The 16,836-nt window shown below is 45.3% G+C and overlaps 1 protein-coding gene across 2 annotated transcripts in view; it reads right to left on the bottom strand.

Annotated features, from left to right (window-relative positions):
• The window catches only part of HSD17B3 (hydroxysteroid 17-beta dehydrogenase 3), a 54,775-nt gene that overhangs the window by 33,643 nt on the left and 4,296 nt on the right, over window positions 1–16,836 (bottom strand). The gene's annotated exons all lie outside the window — the stretch shown is intronic.

The following is a 16,836-nucleotide window of genomic DNA, read 5'->3' as shown; positions in this document are numbered from 1 at the left end:
ACCCACTCAACACAGGGAATGTCCAGGCAGGTTCCTAACCTGACCTAATCAAACGACAACAAGACAACAGGAAGTGTCTATGAGCAGCGGCTGACTTGAAAGACAGACTGCCGAACAAACGCAGGAAGAGCAACCTGGTGGAACAGCGCCAGGCAGGAGACAACCCTTTTGTTTGCTTGTTTTTGAGACGGAGTCTTGCTCTGTTGCCCAGACTGGAGTGCAATGGTGCAATCTCGGCTCACTGCAACCTCCGCCTCCCGGGTTCAAGCAATTCACCTGCCTCAGCCTCCTGAGTAGCTGGGATTACAGACGCACACCACCGGGGCCAGCTAATTTTTTGTATTTTTAGTCAAGACAGGGTTTCACCATGTTGGCCAGGCTGGTCTCGAACTCCTGACCTCAAGTGATCCACACACCTCAGCCTCTCAAAGTGTTGGGATTATAGGTGTGAGCCACCGTGCCTGGCCAACCATTTTTAAAAGAAGAAAAAAATACCTTCGGAGGAATTAGAGAAGCTACTACATCTATGAAAAGAACAGGCTGCTCCACAAATGAAAATTCAGAAGTATAAAAATTTTTTAATTTCTTTAAGAATTTTAATTTTAAGAAATTGAAAAAGAAAATAGCAAAAATGAAAAACATGCATTTGAGAGGATGGAAGATACAATTGATGAAATCCTTTTGCAGAAAGGAAAGCAAAGGGGCAAAGAAATAGAAATTATGAGAAAAAAAGGAAGAGAAATAAAGAACGATTTCAGGATCTGCATAATAGGAGTTCCAGAAATAACATTTTTCAACATATGAGTGACAGGAGATCCAGAAAGAAGAGACAAAGCAGACAGGGTGAATGAGAACACCCTGGCCCACCCTGCTCTGTGCGGCAACACTAGCTGCGCCCCCCCTGCCTTCCCCTCCATATCTCTGCTCATTTTCTTTTTTTTTTTTTTTTTTTTTTTTTTTTTTTTTTTTTTTGAGACAGAGTCTCACTCTGTCACCCACGCTGAGTGCAGTGGTGCGATCTCAGCTCACTGCAACCTCCACCTCCTGGGTTCAAGCAATTCTTCTGCCTCAACCTCCCGAGTAACTGGGACTACAGGTGCATGCCACGTCGCCCAGCTAATTTTTGTACTTTTAGTAGTGACGGGGTTTCACCATGTTGGCCAGGCTGGTCTGAACTCCTGGCCTCAAGTGATCCGCCTGCCTCGGCCTCCCAAAATGCTGGGATTACAGCCATGAGCCACACGCCCAGCCTCTCTGCTCATTTTCTGAAATGGTTCTTAAGCCTTCTCAGTGATTTTGTGAACTAGATGATGGCTTTACAATAAACTCATTTCCTGCTTAGGTTTTTTTAAACATAGTAAGATAATATTACAAAAAAAACTTTTTGCCAATCAATTTGAAAACTTAGGTGAAAGGGATGTATTTCTATAAAAATATAAATTACCAAAAGTGGTACAAGAAAAAAATTAACCCAAGTAGTTCTCCCACCATTAAAAATTAACAATAATAACAAGATGATAATGATAATAAGTGGTCCCACAAAGAACACTGCAGCCACAGATAGTCTTAAGATAGATTCTATCAAACATTTACAAAACCAGTCATTCCAAAATTACACAATCCTTTTCAAAGAATAAAACGCCTCTATTCAGTTTATGAAGCTTATGAGAACATGACGCAAAAACTTTGGAAAGCCGGGCGCGGTGGCTCACGCCTGTAATCCCAGCACTTTGGGAGGCCGAGGTGGGCAGATCACCTGAGGTCAGGAGTTCAAGACCAGCTTGGCCAACATGGCAACTCCCTGTCTCTACTTAAAATCCAAAAATTAGCTGTGCATGGTGGCGCACCCATGTAATCCCAGCTACTCGAGAGGCTGAAGTAGGAGGATCGCTTGAACCCAGGAGGCAGAGGTTGCAGTGAGCCAGATCGTGCCATTGCACTTCAGCCTGGGCAAGAGAGTGAAACTCCATCTCAAAAAGAAAAAAAAAAAACTTTGGAAAAGTTGGCATTACATCATCACATATGTCACTTAACAACAGGGATATGTCCTAAGAAATGCATTATTAGGCAATTTCATTGTGCCAACATCACAGGGTGCACTTACACACACCGAGAGGGTGTAGCCTGCTACACAACTAGACTATGTGGTAGAGCCCATTGCTCTACAGTACATGTGACTGTACTGAATACAGTAGGCAACTGGAACACAGTGGTAAGTATTCGTGTTATCTAAACATAGCAAAGATATAGTAAAAAGATGGTATTAGAATCTTACAGGACCACCTTGTATATGCAGTCTCTCACTGACCAAAGCGTTTTGTGGCACACGAGTGTATTTAGTAGTGCTGACTATGTAAGCTGTGACCCAGTAATTCTGTTCCTGGGTACATTCTCTATTCATCCACGTCAGCATGGATCAATTTCAGAAGCATAATGTTGATTTACGTAAAAGAAGCAGATTAGGCTGGGCACAATGGCTCATGCCTGTAATCCCAGCACTTTGGGAGGCCGAGGCAGGCGGATGACCTGAGGTCAGGAGTTCGAGACCAACCTGGCCAACATGGTGAATGAAACCCCATCTCTAGTAAAACTACAAAAATTAGCCAGGCATGATGGTGGGCACCTGTAATCCCAGCTATTCAGGAGGCTGAGGCAGGAGAATCACTCGAACCCGGGAGGTAAAGGTTGCAGTGAGCTGAGATCGTGCCACTTCCCTCCAGCCTGGGTGACAGAGTAAGACTCCATCTCAAAAAAACAAAAACAAAAACAAAAGCAGATTATAGAATATGTAGGACTCAATTTACATTAAGTGCAACACAAGCGATAAAACCAACATATTATTTAGGCATGTTTGCATATGTAATAGAACCACTTTGTTACAAAGCAAGGAAATTATTAAAGTAAGTGTTTCACATGTGAGGGGGTGAGGGAGGGTAACATAAATATGGCATACAGCCAGCTTCAAGGACACTGGTGATGTTCTGTTTCTTATGCTGAGTAATAGATGACACAGGACTGATTCTATCATTTTTTGTAACCATATCTATGCATTACATACAATCTTGTTTGATCTGTCCCCCACAAACACACACACACACACACACACAGAGAGAGAGAGTGCCATGGCATACTATAATGTACTTAGGATATTCAAAGCCTGGATCAGAAATTGCAGGGTTGAAGTCAAGTAGCACAAGAACAAAGGAATGAATCTAGAGGAACATAAAAATAATTAAAAGCTGCTGTTTTCATTTAAGACCAGAGGAAAGAAAATATGCTGAGAGTGCAGATGGAGGAATTTAGACTAGACATTAGGAAGAAGAATTTCCTCACTGGCCGAAGACACTGCCATATATTGCAAAGTAAGCATGTGCTGTTATTCAAAAACAGGGCAAGGCAGTGATTTTTCTTGGGTTGGTCTGAGACAGAGCTAGCCCAGTGATTTTAATCCAGGGGCCAACTCTGTGCCATTACCTGAAGCTATTGGGAACACTGTCTTCAGAAGAATTCTGACTGCCCTGTCTGCCACACTGGAGGTGGGCAGGCCTCCCAGATGTTGCCTTCCCAGGTATTGGGAGATGGCACTAGAATGGCCCAGATGTGGAGAATGAAACTCAGCTAACCTTTCATCTTGTATTTTGGTTCTAGCATTCTCTGAGCAATAACAGCCAAGAATACAGGTTTACACATATTAGAGTGACAAAAAGTAAAATTAACAATATTTCATACAAACAAATGTAGTGAAAAGATCTCTTAAATCATCTTGGGGGGTTTAAGGTTGATATAATCAAATAGGAAACAATTTGGCAATGGTATGCAATATTTCAATTCACATACCTATTGAGCCAGCAGTCTTACTGATAGAGATGTAGTCCTGGATGTGGGCTCAAACTTATGCTCAAAGAGGCGGCTTACAGCATTATTTGCAAAATGAAAAATGAAAATTCACCTTAGTGTTCATCCGTAAAGGCTGATAAAAGAGACACGGTACATCCATGGGATGGGATATCCTGAAACCGTTAAACAGAATCAAGCACATCTGTGTGCCTTTGCTGTGCTCAGATCTCCAGGCTATATTATTAAATAAACAAAGCAAAGTTTAGAACAGGGTTTATGGTTGTGTGAGGTAGGATCCCATTTGTGCTCAGGGGGCAAAAATTAAACAATTTTTAATTCTGATAATTTAATTCTAATAATAAATTCTGATAGAGAACTGCTGGTGGGACTAAAACTTGTTCTCTCCTTCTTCCTGGGTAAAAGGAGAGCAGGAAGATCTTTAGGATTCTGCCTTCAGGGCTCGTGAGAAAGATGTTACCAGACTCCACCACTTACCCAAAGTTAGCCTTTAAGAAGGGGGTTTCCACACTATAATCCCTTGTGGTCACCAGTGATCTCTGACTGCTGTTCAGAAGAAACAAGAGGAGTGGGTAATGTAAAAATCTGAATCAGTCTTCTAACTCTGGGCTCATTGGAATCAGCTAGCAACCCCATATCAGCGTGGTTCCAACAGTTTCCCAGTTCATGGAAAGCCTTCTAATTTAGTTTGCTTGGGATAATTTTACTTTTTTTTTTTTTTTTTTTTTTTTTTTTTTTTTTTTGCTGTTGTGGAATATATTGCCGTTGCACTCTTTGTGTAGGAATGCAAGACAAGTTCGCTCACCGTTTTCTTAAATTGGACACATTAATCTTCCAGATATCACCTTTTGTTGGAACTTGGACTTACGAATGACGCTCACCATATTGATGCCTTCTCGCTGAGCGCCTCTCTACCCTGAACACAAGAGACCCTAATAGTTAGGCAGGAATATCATCGCCCCTATTCAGCCTGAAGAAGTTACAGAAGATGGATTTTCATCCCTCTGCAACCCTTAGGATTAAGAGTTCTCTTATAAAAGAGAGGGGGAAAATGTCAGAGGCGTTTGAACCAGAGCTACTCCATCTTAAGTTGGAGTTGAATAAAACGAGGCTGAGACCTACTGGGCTGCATTCCCAGACTATTAAGGCATTCTAAGTCACAAGGTGAGATAGGAGGTCAACCCAAGATACAGGTCATAAAGACCTTGCTGATAAAACAGGTTGGGGCCAGGTGCAATGGCTCACGCCTGTAATCCCAGCACTTTGGGAGGCCAAGGCAGGCGGCTCACCTGAGGTCAGGAGTTCAAGATCAGTCTGGCCAACATGGCAAAACCCCATCTCTACTAAAACTGCAAAAATTAGCCAGGCGTGGTAGTGCGTGCCTGTAATCCCAGCTACTCGGGAGGCTGAGGCAGGAGAATCACTTTAACCCGGGAGGCAGAGGTTGCAGTGAGCCGAGATCGCACCACTGCACTCTAGCCTAAGTGACAAAGTGAGACTCCGTCTCAAAGAAAAATAAAAAACAGGTTGCAGTAAAGAAGCCAGCTAACACCCACCATAACTGGTGGGGCGTGGTGGCTCATGCCTGTAATCCTAGCACATTGGGAGGCCAAGGCAGGTGGATCACTTGAGATCAGGAGTTCAAGACCAACCTGGCCAATATGGTGAAACCCCATCTCTACTAAAAATACAAAAATTAACTGAGCATGGTGGTACACACCTGTAGTCCCAACTACTCAGGAGGCTGAGGCAGGAGAATTGCTTCAACCCAGGAGGCAGAGGCTGCAGTGAGCCAAGATTGTGCCACTGCACTCCAGCCTGGGCAACAGAGCAAGACTCTGTCTCAAAAAAAAAAAAAAAAAAAAAAAAAAAAAGATGGCAGGACGACAGTGACCTCTGGTCGTCCTCACTGCTACACCCCCACCAGCACCATAACAGTTTACAGATGCTATGGCAAAATCAGAAAGTTACCTTACATGGTCTAAAAAGGGGAGGCATGAATAATCCACCTCTTGTTTAGCATGTAATCAAGAAATAATCATAAAAGTGGGCAACCAGCAGCCCTCGGGGCTGCTCTGTCTATGGAGTAGCCACTCTTTTATTCCTTTACTTTCCTAATAATCTTGCTTTCACTTTATGGACTTGCCCTGAATTTCTTCTTGCATGAGGTCCAAGAATACTCGCTTGGGGACTGGATCAGGACCCCTTTCCTGTAACAACCAGGGGCCAGAACGTGTTGGAGAAAGCGCTCTGTGGAGAAGTCCACCCAACAGGGGTGGTGACCTTCAGCAGAGGACACAAGCTGCCCTCCACAGCCAGGGAGACAGCCCAGTGCCCCGCTGTGCTCTCCCTCCCACCTGTTCCAGTGTTCCCCACTGGCCAACCCCCCTGAAACCAGAGGCCAAGGGAGCTCAGTGGCGCAGGTCAGCCTCCCGGGCAGAGACTGGATCCACAGGGGCAGGCCGGTGAGAGCGACACACAGACACGCACCGCCACTGGGTGGCGCAACAGCTGCCCAACTGCCGCAGAAATGTCACTGCCGCGGGATAACCGTCTGGCCGGGCGCGGTGGCTCACGCCTGGAATCCCAGCACTTTGGGAGGCTGAGGCAGGTGGATCACGAGGTCAGGAGATCGAGACCATCCTGGCTAACCCGCTGAAACCCCGTCTCTACTAAAAATACAAAAAAACTAGCCAGGCATGGTGGCGGCGCCTGTGGTCCCAGCTACTCGGGAGGCTGAGGCAGGAGGATCCCTTGAACCCAGGAGGCGGAGCTTGCAGTGAGCTGAGATCACGCCACTGCACTCCAGCCTGGGCGACAGAGCGAGACTCTGTCTCAAAATAAATAAATAAATAAAAATTTAAAAAAAGAGAACTTCACCTTGCAACCCAGAGACTCCACTGCTAGGTAATCTACCTGAAGGAAAGAGAAAAGTGTCCACACAAAAACTCAAGTGTCAGTATTCACAGCAGCATTTTTCATAATGGCCAAGAAGAAAATGGAAACAACTCAAACAGTTGTCAACTGACAAATGAATAAACAAAATGGGGTATATCCATACAATGGAATATTATTCTGCAACAAAAACTAAAGAGCTACTGACACATGCTACAATATGGATGAACCTCCAAAACAATATGCTAAGTGGAAGAAAACAGTCACAGAGAACTGCACCTTGTATGGTGACCTTCATATGAAGCATCTAGAAAAGGTCAGTGGCAGCCTAGGGCTAGGGATAGGAGTGCAGGATTAATAGCAACCAGGTGTACCTGATCTTATTCAAGTGATGGAAATGTTCCGAAACTGGATGGTGGTGATGATAAACAACTCAGTTAATTTCCTAAAAATTACTGAAGTGTACACTTGGGTGAATTTTATGGTATATAAATTATATCTCAAAAAGCTGTTCAAGATTAAAAAACTGACCTACATGTACATGACGCCATCGATGCTGAAGTTTTAAAAAGTCAGTTATATTCACTCTCACAGGTGGTCTTCAGCCATGACTCTGGACAGCTGAAGCTGTTAACACCACAAAGGTATTGCCAAAGTTTCCCCCAACCTGCAATCCGCACAGTGAGGTTTCACTCCATTAAAAAGACAAGCAATTAGGCCAAGTGAGGTGGCTCATTTCTGTAACCCCAGAGCTTTGGGAGGCCAAGACAGGAGGATCACTTGAGGCCAGGAGTTCAAGACCAACCTGGGCAACAGAGCAAGACACCCCCACCACCACCACCATCTCTACAAAAATAAAAATTAAAAAATAGCTGAGCATGGTGGCACAGTCTATAGTCCCAGCTACTCAGGAGGAGGCTGAGGTGAGAGGATCACTTAAGCCCAGGAGGTCAAGGATGCAATGAGCCGTGATCCCACCACTGCACTCCAGCCTGGATGACAGAGCGAGACCCTGTCTCTAAAAAAAACCAAAACCAGAAATAAAAAGATAAGCAGTCACTAGTTGTTGCATCAATTGTTTCTTTAAACAGTTGATTTCCTGGGGTGTGTGTACGGAAGTGGGTAATGGGGGAGGCAGCGTGTGTGGGGGCAGAAGGCTTATGGGAAACCTCCATACCGTCTGCTCAATTTTTCTGTGAACCTATAGCTGCTCTAAAAAATAAATTCTATTAAAAATTGTTTTTTCATTTAAAAAAAAAACACTAAACCAAGACAGTCCTATTTCAAGACTGACCCCTGCCAATGACATCCCCAAGTCTTCTCTTGTTCTCTCCACGGAAAATTCCCTACCCCCACCTGTAGCCTCCATTTTTGAGTCCTGGAATCCATCAACGGGATGGCTAAAGAATTAAGCACCTTTGTCTCCCAATTCACTTCATCGGCCTCCTGAAGGGGAGATTGTCCCATAAATGAAAGACCATTTGCATTTTCAGCACAAAGGATGCTCTCTGCCTGGTGGGCTTCCAGCCTCTCCTTAATTGTGTGTTTCTCTCAAGAGCCACAGGCCTTTTAGAGGTTCCCTGTGAAGTGGTCTGGGCCAGGAGGGGGGCGCCCGAGAACACTTGATTGTCTGGGCTGGCATTGTTCCCTTCGTCTGCTTGAACAGGACTCAATCTTATTTCCAGAACGTCCAGGCTGACAGGCCGCATACACAGGTTTGCCACCCCCTTTTCAGAAAGTTAAGCTGCAAAAGCCTCCCTTTCCCAGAATTCACTGCCGGGGCCCCATCCTGATGCAGAACGGCTGCCGTGGGATGAATGGGCCTTGTTTCCCTTCTCCTGTATGTTGGGGCCTGGGTCAAGGAAGGTGCTCGTAGCTGCTAATCTGCAGTGGGTGGTGGGAACACTGGGAAAAACAGGGCTTCCTCTGTGTGGCTGAGAATAAAAGACAGGCTTGAATTCAGGTGCTAAAGGAGTGGAAATGGTGTGAAAAATAGGGTGAGCAGTGGCTTCAGAGGTACGGGAGAGTGGGCCCACTCTCATCCTCCCTCCACCCCTGGCCCGTTCCTCTCCACAGTTTTTTCCCACCTGCCTCAAGTAATGCTTGAAATTCTTTTAACAGGAAGCAAACCCCCTCCTGCCACTCTAAATGTAAATGCAGATTCGGCTAAACGCAGTGCAGAATAAGCTTCTGGAAGGGTGGAGGAGAAGTGCTTTCCCTATTCCCACCATCAAGTGCATCAAAAAAAACCTGGACACAGTACTTAAAACAAACAGAAGAAGACTCCAGAATGTGAGGAGAGGTTCATTTAGAGGCCTTGAAACCCGAGGCAGGGCACTGTAGTATTTCCTGGGCTTTTTTTTCCCCGCCACATATCCCAGACATTGCTGGAGAAATTGGTGGTTCAGAAATGCCAACAGGTGCAGATGTAAAAAACTCTCGCCAGGCACAGCGGCTCACACCTGTAATCCCAGCACGTTGGGAGGCCGAGGTGGGCGGATCACGAGGTCAGGAGTTTGAGACCAGCCTGGCCAACATGGTGAAAACCCATCTCCACTAAAAATACAAAAATTAGCCAGGCATGGGGGTGGGCGCCTGTAATCCCAGCTACTCGGGAGGCTCAGGCAGGAGAATCATTTGAAACCAGAAGGCAAAAGTTGCAGTGAGCCAAGATTGTGCCACTGCACTCCAGCTTGTGTGACAGAGTGAGACTGGGCAAAAGAGTGAAACTCCATCTCAAAAAGAAAGAAAAGTCTCAACAAAAGCCTGCCTTCTCTAACTAGAGGACCAGAAAAGGGAATGCCTAGCAAGACAGAAAATATTTAGACAGCAACTGCTGTCCTCCAAGCAAACACCTTGGGAAAAACTACGACCCCACCCACACCCTTGCCAGTAAAGGCTGGGTGGGGAGCTGGGCCTTCCACGCCGGTGAGGCTCTGTAGCAAGGAGCCTGGGACTTTCATCCCAGCCGCCACCATCCCCACCAATGTCAGTGGAGATCTGAATTCCACCCCACCTGGCAGCAACAAGGCACCTCTTCCCCTCTTTGTCCTCTTCCTTTGCCTGGGATGATAACAGAGGAGGCCTCATGGAGAGCCAGGACTTTCACCGCTGCCCAGTGGAATGAGGCCACCTCTCCCAGGTGTCATCGGAGGCCTTGTGGAGAGCAGTAAAGAGGTGTTTCTGCCCCTCCCAGCCAGAGTGGGATCAGCAGAGGCCCAGGAGGGAGACAAAACCCCACCCCCGCTACCCAACAGTAACAAGTAGGCAGCCCCCTACAAGTGGAGAATTGAGCCCCCACTCCACCTGGTAGAAACTAGTCAGTGCCCCCTCCTCTCCCTCCCAAAGCAATGTCAGTATGGACCAATATAAAGCAAAGATTTAAATAAGATCCAGAGTCCCATAACATAAAACCAAAATGTCGAGGATTCAATCAAAAGCCACTCATCATACAAAGAACCAAGATCTTAATCTGAATGAGAAAATACTAACAACAGATGCCAACATAGAGATGACACAGACATTAGAATTGTCTGACAAGCTTTGGAGCATAAAAATGCTTCAGGAGGCTGGGTGATGTGGCTCATGCCTGTAATCCCAGCACTTTGGGAGCCACAGCGAGCGGATCACTTGAGGTCAGGAGTTTGAGACAAGCCCAGCCAACAAGGTGAAACCCCGTCTCTATTAAAAATACAAAAACTAGCCAGGCGTGGTGGCGGCGCCTGTAATCCCAGCTACTTGGGAGGCTGAGGCAGGAGAATCACTTGAACCCGGGAGGCAGAGGTTGCAGTGAGCCGAGATCGCACCGCTGCACTCCAGCCTGGTGACAGAGCAAGACTCTGTCTCAAAAGAGAAGAAAAAAAAGTTCAATAAACCATTATAAACACACACAAAAAATGGCAAAAACAGAAAATCTCTGCAAAGAAATTGAAGATGTAAGGAAGAACCACGTGAAAATACTTGAACTGAAAAATATAACCACTCAAGTTAAAACCTTGATGGATGGGCTCAGTAGCAGAATGAGTGGGACTAAGAAAAGAATCAATGAACTTGAAGATTAAAAAAAAAAAAAAGAAATCACCCAATATAAGCAACAGAGAAAAAATATACTGAAAAAAATTGAGCAGAATCTCAAGGGCCCACTGAACTATAAAAAGGGCTAATATTCATGTCATTGGAGGGTTACAAGGAGAGAAGAGAGCAGGACTGAAAGAGTATTTGAATAAACAATGGAAGAAAGTTTTTGAAATTTGTTTTTATTTATTTATTTTTTTTTTTTTTGAGATGGAGTCTCACTCTTGTCACCTAAGCTGGAGTGCAATGGCACAATCTTTGCCTCCTGGATTCAAGCAATTCTGCCTCAGCCTCCCAAGTAGCTGGGCTTACAGGCGCCCACCATCATGCCCAGCTAATTTTTATATTTTTAGTAGAGATGGGGTTTCACCATGATGGTCAGGGCGGTCTCGAACTCCTCATCTCAGGTGATCTGCCCGCCTCAGCCTCCCAAAATGCTGGGATTACAGGCAGGAGCCACCACGCCCGGCCCAAATTTGTGAAAAGATGTAAACCTACATATTCAGGAGGCTGAGTAAACCCCAAACAGGGTAAAGCCAAAGAAATCCATGCCAAGAATCATTATATTTAAACTTTTGAAAAATAAAGACAAAGAAAAAATTTTGAAAGCCAAGAGAGAAGCAATCCTTTATTTGTTGTGGAAAAGCAATTCAAATAATACCAGATTTCTCATTAAAAACCACAGAGGCCAGAAGAAAGTGCCACCGTGTTTTTCAAGTGCTGAAAGAAGAGGTCTGTGAACTGCAAATCCTGTATCTAGCAAAACTACCTTTCAGGAATGAAGGGGAATGAAGCCGTCCTGGAACGAAGAAAAGCTAAGAGAATGTGTTGCCGGCAGACCAACCCTAAAATAATAGCTAAAGGAAACTCTAGAAACAGAAATAAAGTGACTTAAAAAAGGAATCTTGGGACATCGGGAAGGAAGAAAGAGCAACAGGAAGAGAAAATGCTGGTAAATACAAGATATTCCTCTTCTCTGTGGTGGTGAACATTGCATGTCAACTTGGCTAGGTCATGATACCCAGCTACTTAGTCAAACATTATTATGTTTCTGTAAAGATGTCTTTATATGAGATTAACATCTAAGTTAGTAGACTTTGAGTAAAGCCTGTTACACTCCATCAGGAGGGTGGGCCTTGTCTCATCAGCTACGGGCCTTCGGAAAACAAGATAGACCTGCAGAGGAACAGGGAATTCTGTCACCTGACAGGTGGCCTGTGGACTTGAACTGCAGCTTTGCCCCTTCTTAGGTCTCCAACCTGCCAGCCTACACTGCAGATTTGGGACACACTGGCCTCCATAACCATGTGTATCAATTCCTTCAAATAAATCAACCTCTCTCTCCTCTCCCTCTCCCTCCCTCTCCCACTCTTCTCTGTCTCCTTCCCTCTCCCTTCCTCCCCACTGTCTCTCTCTCCCCCTCTGTCTCTCCCTTCCTCCCCCACCCCTACTCCCAGCTCTCTCTATGTGTCTGTCTGTGTGTGTATGTGTGTGTGTGACACACACCCTATTGATTCTGTTTCTCTCGAGAACCATGACTAATACATTCTCAAAAAATAAAAAAGCAGTATGTGTGAAAGGTTGAAATATCCAATGAGAACAAAACCTAACCTTGGAAAGCTTACTCTAAGCAAACCATTTTGCCTGTCTCATCCTACTTAACCCTTACGAAAGCCTAGGTGAGACTGTCATCACCTCCAGCTCACTGATGTGGCAATTCAGCCAGTGAGCCTTGGAGGAAGGCTTTGACACACATCTGATCAATTCCCAACCTCAGGCTTTTACCCATGACAGTCCACAGCATCTCAGGCTCAGCTGCACTTCTTGGAGCAGCAGTTAGTGTGAGAGAACAGGCTCTCTGGAAGGGAGAAAAGCCTGCATGAAGGAGGGGTTGGGAGCCCAGAAAATTGTGTAGCACAGCCTCATAAAGAACATAAGGAGGCTGGGCACAGTGGCTCATGTCCATAATCCCAGCACTTTGGGAGGCCAAGGCAAGAGGATTGCTTAAGCTTAGGAATTTGAGAACAGCCTAGCAACAAAGTAAGACCTCATCTCTACTAAAAAATAAAACAAAAAGGCAAAGAGGAAAAAAGTCCACAAGGAGAAGTGCAAAGCAAGAATTCGTCAAGGACAGAACACAAAGTTGGCAAAGACCCAGACGTGCAGAAAGGATGTGAAACTTGTCCGAAATCTCCAGACAGCATCACAGTGAAGGCTGCAACCCACAGCTCCTGACCCCCAGGGCCACTGCTTTGTGAAACAATAAAGAAATGAATGGCTAAGGACAGCTTCTACACGGGGTCTCCCCTAAGCAGAAAGAAGAGTGGCTGAGTCTTTCGATAGCAAGGGACCACAGAGAGGTCAGGTCAGCACGAACTTGAGAAAAGATTCTGAAGAATCGGGAAGACTTGCTTGGCAATCCAGGGAATTAGAGGTAAGGGGAAGAACCTTTTGGTTGACGTTTTAGGTCTTTCCAAACCCTGGACCGGGGTGAGAAATTGTTATATAAAAGGTTCTATAGTTTTAATATGGTTAGAAACGCTTTCCTTCTGATTTGGGGGAATGGAAGACACATTGTTTTGAAAAGGGGCTGCTGGGTGGTCTCTCCAACATCAACACTCAAATATGACCACTCACCTCCCGAGTGTCAGCCACTCCTGATCACCAGTAAGTTGCTATACATGAATTAGGATAAGAGCAAAGAACTCCTTGTCTTATCTTAAAAATAAACAGAGTTGAGATAGAAGGGTCAGTGTCAACAAATCAGCAGCAGCCGATGAAGGATGGGGTCAGACATGAGGAGCTTTTTTTTTTTTGAGACAGAGTCTCGTTCTGTCTCCAGGCTGGAGTGCAGTGGCGCGATCTCGGCTCACTGAAGCCTTCGCCTCCCGAGTTCAAGCGATTCTCCTGCCTCAGCCTCCTGAGTAGCTGGGATTACAGGTGAGAGCCACCACTCCTGACTAATTTTTGTATTTTTAGTGGAGACGGGGTTTCACTATGTTGGTCAGGCTGGTCTGGAACTCCTGACCTCATGATCCACCCACCTCAGCCTCCCAAAGTGTTGGGATTACAGGCATGAGCCACCGCACGGGGCCACAAGGAGTTTTTTTGTTTGTTTGCTTTGGGTTTTTTTTTTTTTTCCAGACGAAGTATCACTCTTGTACCCCAGGCTGGAGTGCAATGGCACAATCTCAGCCCACTGCAACCTCCACCTCCCGGGTTCAAGCAATTCTCCTGCCTCAGCCTCCCAAGTAGCCGGGATTACAGGTGTGCGCCACCACACCCAGCTAATTTTTGTATTTTAAGTAGAGACAGGGTTTCACCATGTTGGCCAGGCTGGTCTCGAACTCCTGACCTCAGGTGATCTGCCTGCCTCGGCCTCCCAAATTGCTGGGATTACAGGCGTGAGCCACCGTTCCCGGCCCACGAGGAGCTTTTTTAACTGGCATGCTTGAGGTTTGTTAACTCCCCAAAGTTTCTAGCAAGTTCGTCCCAGATGCCTTGCACTGCTGTTTCACATAAGATGGCTTTATTATGATGCAAGCCTTCTGGGACAAGAAAAGGCACGGGGACTGTGCTGCAGTTGAATGCATTTTTCATTTGAACCAAATGGTTTTTTTGGCCCCCCAAAATTCATATTTTGAAATCCTAACCCCCAATGAGATGACACTTGGAGGTAGGGCTTTCAGGAGGTAATCAGGTCATGAGAGTGGGGCCTTCATGATGAGATTAATGTCCTTATGACAAGAAACACCAGGCCAGGCATGGTGGCTCATGTCTGTAATCCCAGTACTTTGCGAGGCCAAGGCAGGCAGATCACTTGAGCCCAGAAGTTCAAGACCAGCCTGGGCAACATGGTGAAATCCCATCAGTACAAAACATTTTTAAATTAGCCAGGCTTGATGGCACACACCCATAGTCCCTGATACTCAGGAGACTGAATGGGAGGACCACTTGAGCCCGGGAGGTTGAGGCTGCAGTGAGCTGTGTTTGCACCACTGCACTCCAGCCTGAGCAACAGAGCAAGATCCTGTCTCCAAAAAGTAAAAGAGAAGAAACACCAGAGAGCTTGCTTCCCCTCTCTCTGCTTTCTGCCATGTGAAGCTACATCAAGAAGACAGTTGTCTGCAAACCAAGAAGAGAGCCCTCACCAGACATCAGATCTGCTGGCACCTCGTTCTTGGACTTCCCAGCCTCCAGAACTGTAAGAAATACATGCTTAGGCCACTCAGCTTGTGGAATTCATTCTGCAGCTCAAGCTGATGAAGACAAGGTCTCTCTCAGAAATGGGTGTAAATTACTATCACATAAACGGAAGCACGAGAACCTTATGTATATTCACAACCTCTGACCCAGCCAGGCCACCTCAAGGAAAATAGCTCCCAAAATAATTGGAGAGAAGCAGAAAAGTTTCTGTATTTACTTTCAATTTTATATAAAATGAAGAAAAATTTGGGAAAAAAACTAAATTTTTATTTTATTTTATTTTATTTATTTTTTTTTTTTTTGAGACGGAGTCTCGCTCTGTCGCCCAGGCTGGAGTGAGTGGCGCGATCTCGGCTCACTGCAAACTCCGCCTCCCGGGTTCACGCCATTCTCCTGCCTCAGCCTCCCGAGTAGCTGGGACTACAGGCGCCCGCCACCTCGCCCGGCTAGTTTTTTGTATTTTTTAGTAGAGATGGGGTTTCACCGTGTTAGCCAGGATGGTCTCGATCTCCTGACTTCGTGATCCGCCCGTCTCGGCCTCCCAAAGTGCTGGGATTACAGGCTTGAGCCACCGCGCCCGGCAAAAACTAAAATTTTTACCAAGAAAATGGTTAAATTGTGGACCATCCATTTGATGGAATATTAGGTTGCCATTTAAAAATCATGGCTTTGGGCAGGCTGTGGGGGCTCATACCTGTAATCCCAGCACTATGGGAGGCCAAAGCAGGCAGATTGCTTGAGCTCAGGAGTTCAAGACCAGCCTGTACAATAGAGTAATAGTGAAACCCTGTCTACAAAAAAATACATGAGCCTGTAATTCCAGGACAGATTGCTTCGGGAGGCTGAGGTGGGAGGACTGCTTGAGCCCAGGAGGTCAAGGCTGCAGCAAGCAGTGTTTGTACCACTGCGTTCCAGCCTGGGCAACAGAGCAAGACACTGTCTCAAAAAAAATAAAAAATAAAACCCCACAGTTTTGACATAAGAAAATGCTCACAACTAATGTAAAATTTAAAAAATAATGGTATGTATAATATGGGATTTGAGATAAATTTAGGAGAAACTGTTAGATTTCAAATATCTTTCTCTTCAAGAATGTGGTACTTTTTTCTCTTATTTGGAATATCTCTTATATTTCTCAATGGAATTTTATAGTTTTCTTGAAAAAGACCTAAAAATTTTATATTAACTGTGTTTCTAGGATTATTTTTCTATTGCAAATGGAAATGCTTTTCATTATATTTTTAAGATGTTATTGACTTTTTTGTGGCGGTGGGGGGGGGAGAAGAAGTCTCGCTCTGTTGCCCAGGTTGGTGTGCAATGGCACAATCTCGGCTCACTGCAACCTCTGCCTCCCAGGTTCAAGAGATTCTCCTGCCTCCCAAGTAGCTGGGATTACAGGTGCCCACCATCATGCCCAGCTGATTTTTGTATTTTTAGTAGAGACGGGGTTTCACTGTGTTGGCCAAGGTGGTCTCGAACTCCTGACCTCAGGTGATCCGCCTGCCTCGGCCTCCCAAAATGCTGGGATTACAGGAGTGAGTCACCATGCCCAGCTGGTGTTACTGATTTTTAAACAGCCTTTCTCTTACAGTTTCTAGAATTCTTTCTATTCTTCTACTGTATTTGATGTGGTTCTAGACATCAGTTTAACAGGCATGAGGAAGAAATAAAAGATGTAGGAATTCCAGGAAATCGTGTTTCATTAATAAAAATGTGAAATTTGTAATAATAATAGCACATAAAGCCACATATGTTATAAATGCATTTTTTAAAGTATAATTATCAATCTATCTATCTACAGAGAAA

Source organism: Macaca thibetana, chromosome 15, assembly GCF_024542745.1.
Source record: "Macaca thibetana thibetana isolate TM-01 chromosome 15, ASM2454274v1, whole genome shotgun sequence".
Lineage (NCBI taxonomy): Eukaryota > Metazoa > Chordata > Mammalia > Primates > Cercopithecidae > Macaca > Macaca thibetana.
The sequence above is the reverse complement of the archived record's forward strand: the minus strand, read 5'-3'. Positions and strand labels throughout refer to the sequence as shown.